General features: G+C 37.0%; 2 long non-coding RNA genes across 2 annotated transcripts in view; one reads left to right on the forward strand and one right to left on the reverse strand.

Annotated features, from left to right (window-relative positions):
* On the reverse strand, positions 1–12,184 carry LOC102085853 (uncharacterized). The gene is made up of 2 exons (XR_272035.3): positions 12,055–12,184; positions 1–1,240 (listed from the first exon to the last, which is right to left on the reverse strand). It is a non-coding gene; the product is annotated as an uncharacterized LOC102085853 (long non-coding RNA).
* The window catches only part of LOC110358794 (uncharacterized), a 23,877-nt gene continuing 21,206 nt past the window's right edge, over positions 11,191–13,861 (forward strand). Inside the window, exon 1 of the long non-coding RNA XR_010472283.1 lies at positions 11,191–11,473. This is a non-coding gene — a long non-coding RNA (uncharacterized LOC110358794). The remainder of the gene's footprint in view (positions 11,474–13,861) is intronic.

Raw genomic sequence — 13,861 nt, forward strand, 5'->3', positions numbered from 1 at the left:
TAGTATTAAACCCAAATCCCGGTTTTATTACGTTTAACATTAGCTATCTGACAGAATAAGACATTCTCTTTACTTTCCTGAAAAGCACCGACATTTTGAAAACGATGCATCATAATTAGGCTGCTCAACAGTTACCATCTGAAGCTTTGTGTTACAACAAGGCCAACTTCTTGATATTTTCACTTTTGTCTCTATGGCGAGGAACAAAATGACTTCTCCTTCCCTGAATATATTATATGTTGTAGCCCAGTCCACAGCTCCTTCAGTTATCTCCTAATATGCGAAAGGGAGTCTTCAAAAATTAGTCTGTGAGCTATTTGTTCTTCCCCTCATTTCTTTTCGCTTGTACATACAAGAAGCAGTGCTGGTGTACTACTGGTACTTGAGACCTAAGGAAATGGGTAGGATCCAAAAACTGAAAAATGGCAGAAATGCTTTATCTGTAAGGCAAGAAGGATCAGTTCCAACCTCAGCCTTAGAAGTTCAGCAGATCTTCTGAACTCTGGGGGAGAAAGGGGTATTGTTTCATTAGCCCTGTGAAGAAATGGAGGACTTCAGTATCAAGGCTAAGGCACCTTTCAAATGCAGCAAATCAACCTAAGTTTTGTAAAGCATACTATAAACTTTCTAAATATCTGAACTCGAAAGCAGTTCTTGAAAATAGATGCCATTGTACCGGAGAAATATAAAAAATAGTTGCCTGGTACTTTTCAGTCAGCTTCAGCAACTTATTAAAGTTAATGTAAATTAAATAACTACTACAATAGTAGTCTCATTGTTAAAAAAAAAAAAAAATCTTCTGATGCCTATGTTCTGTTGACTTAACAGATAGAAAAGTAAATTCACTACTGTTAAATGTACATGACTGAAAAGTGAGGAAGAAACCAAACGTATCTTCTGAATCAAAAGTTTCTCCTTTTGGAATTTAGAGCAGATGTGCTCTGTAAAATAAGCCCTGGTGGTTTTATTTAGGCCATGACGTGGGGTTGTAAAAAGGTGCTGAAGCAGCTTCATGGGTCGTGGTTCATTAACTCTAATTGTCATGTCTGGATTCCATCTGATGGATGATCTGGTTCTTCCTTTCTCACTTCCTTTTTCTCACTGTCTTCAGGTGGCCAGCTTCCAGAGCTACCTCAGTGAACTTGGGTAATATTCTAAACCACTTCAGTCATACTTGAATGTGTCTTTTTCTTCTTGGATTTGCTCCTTTTCTTGTACTCTTTCTGTGTGGAGCTTTCCTCTGGGGAGAATAGAGCCATGATTAATGAAAAGCATTTTAGATTTTGAGAAGTTATGTTACATAAAATTTTCCTACTTGACAAGAATGATTTTTGGAGGTCAGAAAATTCTTACATACCTTAAAAACAGAAAATGCAAAAGCCTTATCGAGCACCAAGTACCTTCTGATTTTAGGCTTGACATGAGGGAGTGAAGCAGTGATGTTTTATGTACCGCCCACATAAAACAACCACATAATTGATAGTATTTGGCCATCTGTGTGTTTCCCAAGTTCTTGTTTCTTTATTAGAAGTAACTGTGAGCCAAAAGCAAAACATTAACTCTATGGGCAGTGGAAAAGATATGGAATAATAAAGAATGTTCCTCCCTTTATTTCAAGCTATTTGTGACTGGAAGTTGTGTCATGATTGTTCGGTGTTTCAAAAAAAGGAATTATGCTTTCAAACTAATGTTAAACAGCACCTCTCTTTTTAGCAGTAAATATATTTCTACGGGCATAGAACTACCTGTTTTCTCCACTAGAATTAAAATACTTTAAAAATGTTCAGAACTTGCAACTTATTTGGCAAGTCTAATTCCAAAGCATAATTAAAACCTTATGTCATGATAGCAGAAGGAATAAATTTTATCACTATGGAAGATTACAATTTGCTTGGTTTTCAGTGTGGTTTAAATACCATTAAGTACTGTTCTTTAAAATAGGTAAGTAAGTAGTGCAGTGTTGTTAAGTATTCATTTCATTAGCGTGATTTGTAGTAGTGAATTTTCCGAAATCAAGAGAAATAAGGGCTGTAAATCTGAACACACGTTCTGAGTTTATAAAATCAAAGCCTAATATTCTATAAGGTTGTCTTTTCTTGGCTGTTAATGTTATCATAAGTATTCAAAAAAGATTTAATTTTATATCCTTGATATACTGTGCCAAAATAAAATGGTCAATAAACTGTAAACATGTGAAACAGTTACAACACTTCTCATGTTACTAAATCGATTGAATTGTCTATACATGTAGATTCTAAGGTTTTGAAAAAAAAATTCTTATGAATCCATTTTCCATTAATAGCAGACAGATAACTTCCTGGAAGTATTACCAACATATTAGATATCGTTAAGTGTAAACATTTTTTTTTTTTAATTTTGATTTTTTAAGTGTATTGTATTTTTGTTAATGGATTTGTTTTCCTTCAGAATGCCATCATCATGGGATATTCCTATCAGAATTATCTGATACTGATTTCTCAAAATCCTATTGGCATTTATGTTTCTTTTAAAATACTTCTGATATTGGAAAATATGAAGAAATGTCACAGACATATTGAGTATCCTACTTCCCACTTCTGTTAACTTGTTCAAAAGGTCACTTTGCTCATTTATAATTGCGTTTGGATATAGCTTTCTATATGACATATGAATCTTAGGACAGTATTATTCTGTTTGTTCAGGTTTATTATCTGAGCAGTGGTTTCATTATTTGACTTACAATCCTAAAAAATACCAAGTGTGTAACAAAATTAGAACAGGATATCTTACCCATGTTTTAATCACTCTATAGTATAAACTCACTATTTCATTCTGGGTTCTGCATATCAGTATTAATTTCCTTCTTTTACAGCCTCCACTTTTCTATTATTTATTGTAAGTTGGGGTCTAACTGATATGGCCGTGGCATGCTAAGCTCATTAGTCTGTAATTCTGCAGTTTTCTCCATAGTATTCATGTGTCTGGAGCATAAAACAGAGATGAAGACTGAAGGATTATTAGACAGCATCTTTCATTTTTAGTCTCACCACAGTTTTATATTTTTTTTGTCTGAAAATTGACTTTTTCCTGCATTTTATTTTCACACTGCAATATCTTCAGCCTGTTGTGGTCCTTTTAAATTTTCTTTTGTAAAAGAAGGAAGGTGAAAGGTGTTTAAATATACTCATAAACCATTTTTATGCAAAGGTCTCACTTTGTCAATCTTCAATGTTATCTTACTTTGGTGTTCACTTTTCCTCTGGGAAGGCCTACTAATTTCCTTCATGTTACAGTTTCACATGCATCCTAGTCCATGTTTTCAGATATTTGGCCTTTATTAGCTAAATAAAATAGAATATAGTTTCTGCTTTGATAGCATCCAAACCCTGAAATTCATCATTAGGGAGTTACCCCATTTCCAGTTCTTTTCTCTTGGACCACCACTAGTTGTTTTCAAATTTCAGTCTTTGCATAAGCTGAACATCCTTAGGCTCTGATATCTGATCTGTACAATCTGCCATCAAAGAAAATGAGGCCAGCATATATTTGACCTGCTACATAAATTTGCAGCTAGGAAAAATATTAGATTCCCTGAGAAGAATGCTGGTGCTTTTAGATGTTGTGAAGTCTAGTTTGATTTTCTTTCATTTTTTTTTGTTTGTTTGTTTTGGGGGTTTTTGTTTGTTTTTTTGTTATTCCCTCATCTCCATCTACTCCTCCCTACTTTCTCCATAACTGACTGGTCCTGAAGTCCTTAGGCACCTATCTTCTTATCTTTAAAATATGCACTTTTATTTTTACAGCCTTCCAAAATGCATTTATCCAATACTTAAAATATTTCTCTAACCTGTTCTTTAATTATCTTCTGTATTTGAACTGTTACTGGACTCAGGTCTTTGCCTTGGTAATATACCTTTTTTTGAATCGTTCTTTCTGTTTGGGCTCATGAGTCTCATTTGTCTCATTTAGGCTATGGCCTATGTCAAACATGGCCAAATTATGTCAGCCTGACTAGTTACAGATGAGCCATCCCACGTGTTTGTGTGAGTGTTCTTAACTTGCCCCACATGCAAGGAAAGTGCTGTTAGCTGGCATCTCAGTGAAAGAAGCTTTAAAAGCCCTGTGTTTAATATATGTGGGTGTAAGTTTATACATGGAGGAACAGACAAGGCAGACTGTTTCTAGATGGAGAAGGTGATGCACAGTCGTAGAAAAGTAGACCAGGACGGGGGTGCTTGTGATTAACTAGTCACTATTAATTTCTATTGCCCTTGATATTAGTTGCTTCACCATGTGTCCAGTTTTTATAAATCTTTTTTGATATTAAGAGGTCACTGAAAAGCAGCTAGGTTTTTTACACTAACTTTGCCTTATTTTGCCTTGTACCACTGGAGTGCTAGTATTTTCTCTTTCTTCCACACCTTACGACCCATTAGATTATCTTCTATGAAAATCCCATTAACTATCTCTGAATGTTTTGCTTTTTTGTTGTTTGTTTGTTTGTTTTTGTTTTTGTTTTTTTGTTAGCTTCCATCATGTTGGAAAAGCTTCTTGAGGAAGTTTATGGAAGTTAGGAGCATCCTCTGCTATGCAACAGGGAATATGGAAGTCTTCAACTTAGAGGTTAGTAGATTCCTCACTGGTTTTAGATGGAAGATGCATGAAATCAAATAATGATGAGGAAATATACTGATTTAAAAGACCTGACATTTCAAAAACATGTTTTATAAATTATTTTTCTATTTAACCCTAGGTATCAGCCTTATTGAGTAATGAAAATATTTAGAGAAATTGAGAAATTGAGTTTTTTTAAAAATCAATGCATCAAAAACTTATTCTTTGTTCTACACCAGTTTGAGCACAGATTTATGACATTTTCACAGAAATCTACCCCCACCTTTTCTTCCCACTCCATCAGCCACAAACAAAATTTATATGGAATTCAAGACTATATAGTGAAGAACACAGGAAATTAAAAGAAAACAATTTCTATTTTGAGGTATGTTTCCAAGATTCCAGACAGGTTGTGCAAAAGCCTACCTAAGGTCACTTATCTATGCTTTGACAGCTACCACTATTCTTTACTTGATGAGAGCTGCCTGGGTTTTGTGGAGGCAGAGGTAGAGTGGGAACTCAGGGGAACAGAAAGGAACATAAGAGCCATGCAGAATTGTGAACTAATTCAGACACACATTTCACACGTTTCTAGCTACAAAGTGAGTCTGAGTACATGCTCATACAGGCAGCTTTGCAGTAGGGCACAAAGCCAGGAGAGATTCCTGAGATTTGTGAGCCATTTTCTTCCTATATTCTTTCAGATATGAATTCTTCTGCACATACAGAACTGGAAACCTCCATCGTATTTGCAGAACATAGTCCTCAAAAAGCCCTTTCTAAACACAATTCACACAGATGGGGTACAAGAGTATCATGTTACTAAAGGAAAAGAGAACAGGAAAGAGAACAGGAGCTGGTGGAGTGTTCTTATATATTGTCTTCCTCCAACCCAAACTGTTAGTTTTCTAATCTGGGAAGGACTCCTTAACTTCTCTGGCATTCTCTGGCATCTCTATATATTTATCAGCAACATTTACCTCCCAGGGAGAGGAAAACTGTTGTATACTTCTGAGTTTAATATGAACGTCATCCCATCCATGAGTATTACCCAACAATTCAAAAGCATGACTATGACTACGTCACTATGACTTCAATATGGATTGAGTTTAGTCTTAAAATAATATAGACCAATTCTTTAGGGATTCCTGGGAAAGTCTTAATGTTCAGTTCTAACTCCCACATCATCAGTTTGAAAACATAGAGCTGTTTTCCTTTCCTTTCCTTTCCTTTCCTTTCCTTTCCTTTCCTTTCCTTTCCTTTCCTTTCCTTTCCTTTCCTTTCCTTTCCTTTCCTTTCCTTTCCTTTCCTTTCCTTTCCTTTCCTTTCCTTTCCTTTCCTTTCCTTTCCTTTCCTTTCCTTTCCTTTCCTTTCCCCTTTCCCCTTTCCCCTTTCCCCTTTCCCCTTTCCCCTTTCCCCTTTCCCCTTTCCCCTTTCCCCTTTCCCCTTTCCCCTTTCCCCTTTCCCCTTTCCCCTTTCCCTTCCCTCCCCATAGTGCTTTTCAAAGATGGCTTACTTTCCTTGAGTTTTACCACAAAGGTAGTTAGTAAACTGTACAGCCTATATGTTGGGAGGCAAAGGAATGACCTGAAAGCACTCTGGTAATATGTTTGTGTGTGGGAAGACTTGCTGTAGGCCTGTTAGGTTTCTCCAGATATTTTCTCAGAAAAAAACAAACAAAACAAAACAACCAACCAAACCAAACCAAACCAACCAACCAACCAACCAAACCAAACCAAACCAAACCAAACCAAACCAAACCAAACCAAACCAAACAAAACAAACAAAAAAAAGAAAAGAAAAGAAAAGAAAAGAAAAGAAAAGAAAAGAAAAGAAAAGAAAAGAAAAGAAAAGAAAAGAAAAGAAAAGAAAAGAAAAGAAAAGAAAAGAAAACTATCTTGCTCCTAATGACCCAGACCCCTTGAATTTTGTATTTGATTTTGATATAACTGTCTTTGAATATGTCCATTTAATTTCAGTCAGCACAAGGCATTGCATGGTCTGCTCACTGTGCTGTTTTTTGAGTCAAAATCCTGAATTCAGTCTGCACGTGACAGGGCACTGGCAGGTGATGTTTATGAATGGAAGCATCTCCCAGTGCTGATACTGAGTGAATGAGAGGCTGGGAGGAGAAGCACTTGTTGCTACAGGGTTTTCCTCCTGCCAGGTAAATTATATAATTAGCCAAGCACCCATTCTGGTTCTGCTGTGCTGTCCTGTGAATCTTCTTCCTGCTAATGTGCCTTTTCAGCGCTTTCTGTCCAACCCTCAAGCAGTTTGGCACAGGTCCTCCAGTGGAACAGGAGCACAGCCATCACTCATCAGTTAAGACCATTCATGTAGGAAGTAGAAGACTTCATTTCAGTATTCCTCAAAGGAATCTAAAGACACCAAACCAAGTGCTAACTCACCAAATCACAACCTAAGCTGAAAGCACAATCTATCCTGTTGCAAGTGTGCAGAAAATAATTAAAATTCAATAGGCTTCTGCTGTGGTTTGTGCCCTTGCCCAGAGGAAGGTGCACAAGTGAGTCTTCTGAAAAGAAGAATTAGTTTGTTTATGTTGCTCTGGTGACTTTGTACCACTGGAAAAGCACTGAGCCCAGCATGAAGAAGGCAGATTGTGCCTCCTGCACAGGCCTGATGGCACTTATTGACCAGCATATGGTGGGATTTGGGAGTCAATGCTTTGTGCAGAGTTGTGTTTGACCCAATATAGACGGATTCCTGCTCAGCATACAGGCTACAGGACATACAGGATCAGCTTAAAAGGTACATCTTGCGTTGTGTCTTCTGTGACAGTGCCCATTAGCAAATACTTGCTAACCTTTAGAGAAGGAGTTAAAGAAGCAGATATGTATTGAGTGAAAGAAACAGATATGCATGTAGTGAGTTTTCCTCAAAGCATGAATTTAGGATGTTCTCAAGTAATAAGAAAATAAGAAAACTTACAATTATAAAGAAAAAAATAAGGGAAAGCTGGAATGTGCCTTTATCCTCTTATATGTCTAAGGATGTCATGGCTACTTATTTGGCACTTTAATAGTATTCTGAGGTGTGATGTGCTATGACTGGTCATTCCTAAAAATGATTCTGAATGGATTCTGATTCTGAAGCTCAAGTGAGTCTTTCCCACTGATTTCACTAAACTTCGTTTCTAAGTACTCCTAGCAGTAAAAGGGACGTATGCCAAATGCTGAGGAGTCTTATATGTTCAAGTAATTTTATTAAATTTAAAAAACATTATAAAAATGCCTATTCTGTGTCCATAATGTAGTGTAAACCGTATTATAAGTTGCATAAGGGTATTATTGCAGTGTTTAAAATAGTTATTGAAAAATACCTTCATTTTACTGCTATATTATCAAACAAGAGTTGTAAGAAACATTTGTGTTTGATTTTAAAACAAGGAATGTAAACTCCAACATTTCAAATTATTTTTTATCGAATGAACTGAAATTTTACTGTCATCTTGCTACTCAAATAGCTGGGATACTTCTGAATATTTTATAATATGGGTATAGTTTTGTCCTCCTATTAGAGAGGTTCTTGAATTATTTTAAAGACCTTTCACACAGGTCAAAATCAAACATTAATGACAGAAGGAACAGTGTTTAAAGAGAGGTGTTGATCATAACAAAGCCTAAAAAATACTAATTGCATTATTCTATGCTGCGATGCAATCTTTAATAAGACCTGAGAGCAGCTTGAGAATTGTTAAGCAGCAGAAAGAAAAAAGACATTAAGTGACTGTGTAATCCCACAGTCTTTGACATTATTAATTGTGCCACCACATGGGACAGCGCCAAACAAAAACTCTCTAAAACTTACTATTTTGCTGGTTTAGAGTTTGAAAATATTGACTTCTAGATCAGAATGTGTCAAGCATATGGATTGTGCTATTGCCCCTCCTCATGGCAAGAAAGAGATTCTAAACAATCAAATCAACATATGTCACTAAGTGTTGTTACCAAGATGGCGAAGAAGGTCCCTTTGTGACTAAAGAAAGGTTAAACATTAGTTCCCCAGGTTTCCTTCTACAAATCTAACACTGCTGTTATGTGCTTTGATATTTTTGCTAATAAACACAAGTGCACAGCCAAGTCTCTTTATTCCTGAAATTATACTTTGTAGGTGTTGTAGGTAACACACAGGTGAGGAGGTGAGGACTGATGAAGCTGGGATGTTTCCATGGAAACCTGTGAAAAACTTTACAATGTAATGCAAAGTTTTTAATTTAAAATTATTTAGGAATTCCTAATAATTTAAGAAAATTATTCAGTTTTTCCTTTTGCTCAGCATTTTGTTCCCTGGTGTAATCAGATTTACTTACTAGTACAAAGCAATGCTCCCAATGTTACCTTTTTTTTTTTTTTTCATTTATTTCTTGCAATGTTCAGAACTTGGCCCTTACCCTTTTCTTTCTGTAAAGTAGTAGCTGAAGTACAACATTTATTGTTCCCTTTAGTTGGATTTTGGCAGTTTTCACTTCCAGAAATTGCTGATGTCATTTTTCTAGAAATAATCTGCTATTTGCAAATGGGTAATGACTGAGTTTGCTTGAGCATTTATTTTTATAAGAAAGAGAAACAGAAGGGGTTTTGTCTGCAGATTTGGGTGCTTGCAGTATTCCATGTGACTCCATGGCCTTCTCTCCAGCAGTTTATAATGGAAAGAAAATCTTGTTAGACAGAATCCTTTCCTAGATTTCTGTAACAGAGGCAGATTTAAGGATTTTGTACCAGTGGGGAGAGAACACATCAGGGCATCTGTATGAAAAAAGGCATCTTAAGTAATTTAAGTGATTTTAACTTAAGTAGCTGTTAAAAATAGTGGTATAATATGGGCAATCCTTCCTTTTCTTCCTCTGTATGTATAATTGCTTTTCTTTTCTGGAAAAAAAATGTTTATAGATCACAATAAACAAATTTTATGGACAAGTATAGCTTGATAGTATCTTGTATTGCCATTCGATTATTCTGTGTTAAGTGGAAAAAACCTGTAAATTTATTTGACTACAATTAGTGCATATGAAATCAAGTTTTCCTGAGGCAAAAATCTGCTAAGTAAATAGCACTCCCTTGCATGCACCTGTGTTTGGAATAGCGTGTCATGCTATAGAGATATGAATGGCAAGACAGGTATTTCAGTCTTCAGACTTGAGATATCAATTCTAGCAGATACTGCTGAGAATGCCAGGCTTCCAGGAATTCATGTGTTGTTTCTGCTCTTTGCAAGAGAATTCTTCAAGTAGCACAGGCTCTCGATGACTAGAGAACTCCCTCCGGTGGGAGATTTATTGCATGAACTTTACTTGAAACTGTGCTCTTCTAATGACTGTCTCTCTTTGGCAGCAAATGCATCATAAGCTATTAATGTCTTACTCCCTTTTACCTTTCTACAATAAATCTGTAGTCTTATATATTTCTTAGAACACAACTGTGTAAAGCACATTGCTCTTTGCTTTGAGGAGCTGTGGGTTGGTTCCTGAGAGGCATACAGGTCAAATAGTTAAAGGAATTGAAGTAAAGGCTTACCTGCTACACACCAGAAAGAATATAAGAAGGCATCAGACTGCTTCCCTACTGTTATTCCTTATACAGAAGAGCAACAGTGGCACTAGGGCATGACAATTATGTTCCATGTAAGTTGTGACAGTAGGTTTAGCCTTTCTCATAGAGCAGCTGGACGCACATGCTGCAATCTCCTTCAGAAGGACACAGCCACTACAGATGTCCAAACAATTTGCATTCTTGTTGGCTTTTGCTCTCTGTCCTTAACCTGGCATGTGAAGAGCTATCCCTACTGAGTCCACAAAGACTTGGCACCTATGAGCTCTTGCATCAGGATCCTGCTCTCATATAGTGCTCAGCAGAAGATTTAGCTTTTACTTTGTGAACAGAAGGCATGGCTGTAGTAATAAAACAGAACAAGTGAAAAGTTCTCATGCAGTTTTGACACTCAGGAAGCTGAAAGAAAGGAAGGAGACCTAACCTTGTCCTTTGCACACTGGCAGGCATAAATTTAAATTCAAAACGATTCCATTAGCTTCCCTTTTTAATGTTGTAAGACATGTCAGTTATAGACAGGTGAAAGTGTGTCTCATTTTCCCGTTCATGCCTGCACAAAATGTGTTTGTTGCCATGGGGACTGCAGGCTTTGTAGCACATACTTCCTCCATCCTCATTAGAGGAGTTGCTGTTCTTGCCATGTCAGTACAAAGGACCTCTTGCAGGAAAACCTGCTCGTGTCCATGCTGTCTCAATGAGGTCAGTTCTCATGGCAACTACACTTTATCCACAGAAACATGCATTGTTTTCTGATACTTTCCCCTTCTGTGTAGAAATGATGTAAAATCTAAGGGAGCGGAAGGCTAAGAAAGAAACCTAATTGGCATGCAAGCGGCAAACGTTGTGACACTTATTTACCTTTCATGCTGCTCACTATTGTTTCACAAATTATTAAGCAGCCTGAAGTTTTACGAGATGACACGTGTTAAGAACACTCCAATAGGGTTGTTCAGCAAAATGCCCATACAACAGATTATTATTTTTTTTTTTAGGCAGAAATCAAATTACCGCAGGATTAGTTACCATCAGATAAGGCAGAAACCAACAGCTCTGTTACTGTGTGCCGCAGGAGATTACTTCAGCCACTTCGTCCCTCCTTCCTCTCCTTCCTCCCCGCCTCCTGCTTGAGGAAGCTCAGGAGGGCTGGGGTGATCCAGTGAGCAGTTTGGAAGAAGAAAGGAACTGCTTTGTTGGTGGGGATGGCCAGAGCACCCTGCTTGCACTCCGGCTCCTGCCAACAGGGGATTAGGTGGCATGATGGTGACTCTGATAGAACTACGCCTGTAACAAGGGAATTCTCCGCTGGTGGTGTAAGGTTATGTTAAATCTCCTTTGTAGAACTAGCAGGGGATTGGGTTAAGGGTTGTTTTTTTTAACAGATTTCAAGACCTTTTGAATGGGAAAGACACCCCCCATGCTTTTAGTAGCATTTTCACTCTTAAAGAGGAGGAGAGACTTGGCCTCAGCCTAAAAAAACCCAAGCATTTACCTTGATTACAAGAATATCCTCAGTTATGCCAGTCTAAGCATTTTATAACTTCTCAGGCTACAAAGCAGAACTGCTGCTAGGGAAAAAGCCATGCCTGTAACAGGAGACCGGCCACTTACTGACTGGGAGGTGACTTACAGTGCTGCTCTCCACTGTGTGGCACAGCGCGGTCCAAGTGGGCAGATCCGGCTGTAAAAAGTCTTGTTCTCATACCTTAATGCAATTTCTACACTTGTGACTTTTACTGAACCCTTAACTGATTGCTCTCTGCCATTCATATGGTATTTGTAAAGCTAAAGTATTATGTACTATAAGTCTACCCACAAGATTTATCACAAACCCTATACTTAGAATATTAGTTAATAAAACCTGTAAAGTACTATATTTCTTTTAGATTATTACCTTCTTTGTTGTCATGTGGGTCACTGTAGATGGAAGCCAGGATAAACAAGGAGAAAATGACAAAAGCCAGCAAGATGAAAGCTACTTCAAGGTTTGTGAAGGGCAGCTCCATGAACTGTCACTGCTTCGCCTAGGAAAAAGTGTAAACGTTTACTCGGCTGGCTGTGGAAAGGGAGGGCTCTCAATAGAGTAGTTAAGTCTTTAGTCAGGAGGATACTAGATCCTGGTCAAACTGGTTAAGTAACTTTAGCAGGTAAGGAAACAATACTGCTGGCTCATACAGGAATGTAAGTTCAAGCACTTTTTGCTGAGGACATAGTATCTAGAGTTGCTCTAGGGGACGTTTACAGCAGTTAACACAGTAAAGCTGCACTTAATTGAATGTCTCTATCTGTATCCTATATTTATCTTACAAGTATTTAAATGCAGTGCATTTAATAACAGGAATGTATTTTGACGATGAAAGAGTAGTAGATAAATCCTTATTAAAATAAAAAGTATCTGTAAAGATCTGTAGGAATACATAAATTTTTCTTAACAGTGAAACTCCTAATATGTAAAAAAAATAAATCTGTCTTCTGTGTAGTGGAAAGTTTAACACAAATGAGAGAAAGCCCCGACATTACAACAAAATTACAATTCAAATCCACATCAGTAGTTAGTCAGGGGGTTCTGAAGTCAGTGGAAATTTAAAGTATTCAGTTGCTGACAGGATCTAAAAAGCAGTCTCCTTGAAATCTCAAAACCAAGGAGTCCAATACATTTGTACAGAGATGTTGTGAGAATTCAGAAGATTCATATAAAAGAAATGAAAAAAACTTGTAGTAAATAAAGGGAAGCCAGCACTTACTGATTGCCAGGAATTTGTGTGTATATTTCATCGGGATTTCTTCATAATCATCCCAGTTCTAGAAAATGATTCAGTATCATGGATGGAGTTAATGACTCACAGCTGGGAAGATCTGATATAATATGGTTCCCTGGTGCTTCTCAGTTGCTGTCTTGCTTATGGCAGGTAAGGTCCACACCAGATTAGAGAGTGGTTAAAGTGGAAGGAGAAAGCACAGCCCAAAGAGTTTTTCAGTTGTACCTGCCTACAGGATGCTGGCGATGTGCAAGCAAACTGGAGCAACAGAAGCTGTAGCGATACCATTGGGGCAGCCGAGTCTGAGGTTTGTATGTTGTAAATCATGTTGAATTTTAAGCCCTAGTAAAATATTAACATAACTGTAAACAAGACTATCCAGTATAAGAAAGAAACCCAGCTCAGCAGATGTATCAGCAAGAATTTTAAACTTCAGATACAGACAGATATAAGCAATAATTATTAGCATGATCATGTTAAGGAAGTTTGCTATGTCAGCAAGAACCAGATCTGTATAGGTGTAACTTACATGAAAAATGGTCCTTTTGAAGCATCTTTCTGCTCACTTCATGAAGATTTTGTTTTCTGTAAAGTCTCAGTCTGAAAAACACAAATACCTTTTATACAAACTAAAACAACAATTTCCTCTGATTGTATTAGCTGCAAGTTAGAGGAGATTTATAAACCATAATTTTAAAAATATTCTTGTTATTGTATTATTTAAAAATATCAAAGATTTTGACATTGCTATTCTTGAGTTTTGATCTTTTGTGTAGTGATCTAAGCAGGAATATTTCCACAGCAGGAAAAGGAGTGATGCTTATGAAACTCAATATCAATAACACCTGAATGAAACAGGAGCATGTGGAGATTATTTGATCTCTGTCACATTCAATGTATCTTCTGCTGGATTGTTTTTGCAACAAACATTTCATTAGTAGC

The sequence above is a fragment of the Columba livia genome, chromosome 4 (assembly GCF_036013475.1).
Source record: "Columba livia isolate bColLiv1 breed racing homer chromosome 4, bColLiv1.pat.W.v2, whole genome shotgun sequence".
Taxonomy (NCBI): Eukaryota; Metazoa; Chordata; class Aves; order Columbiformes; family Columbidae; genus Columba; species Columba livia.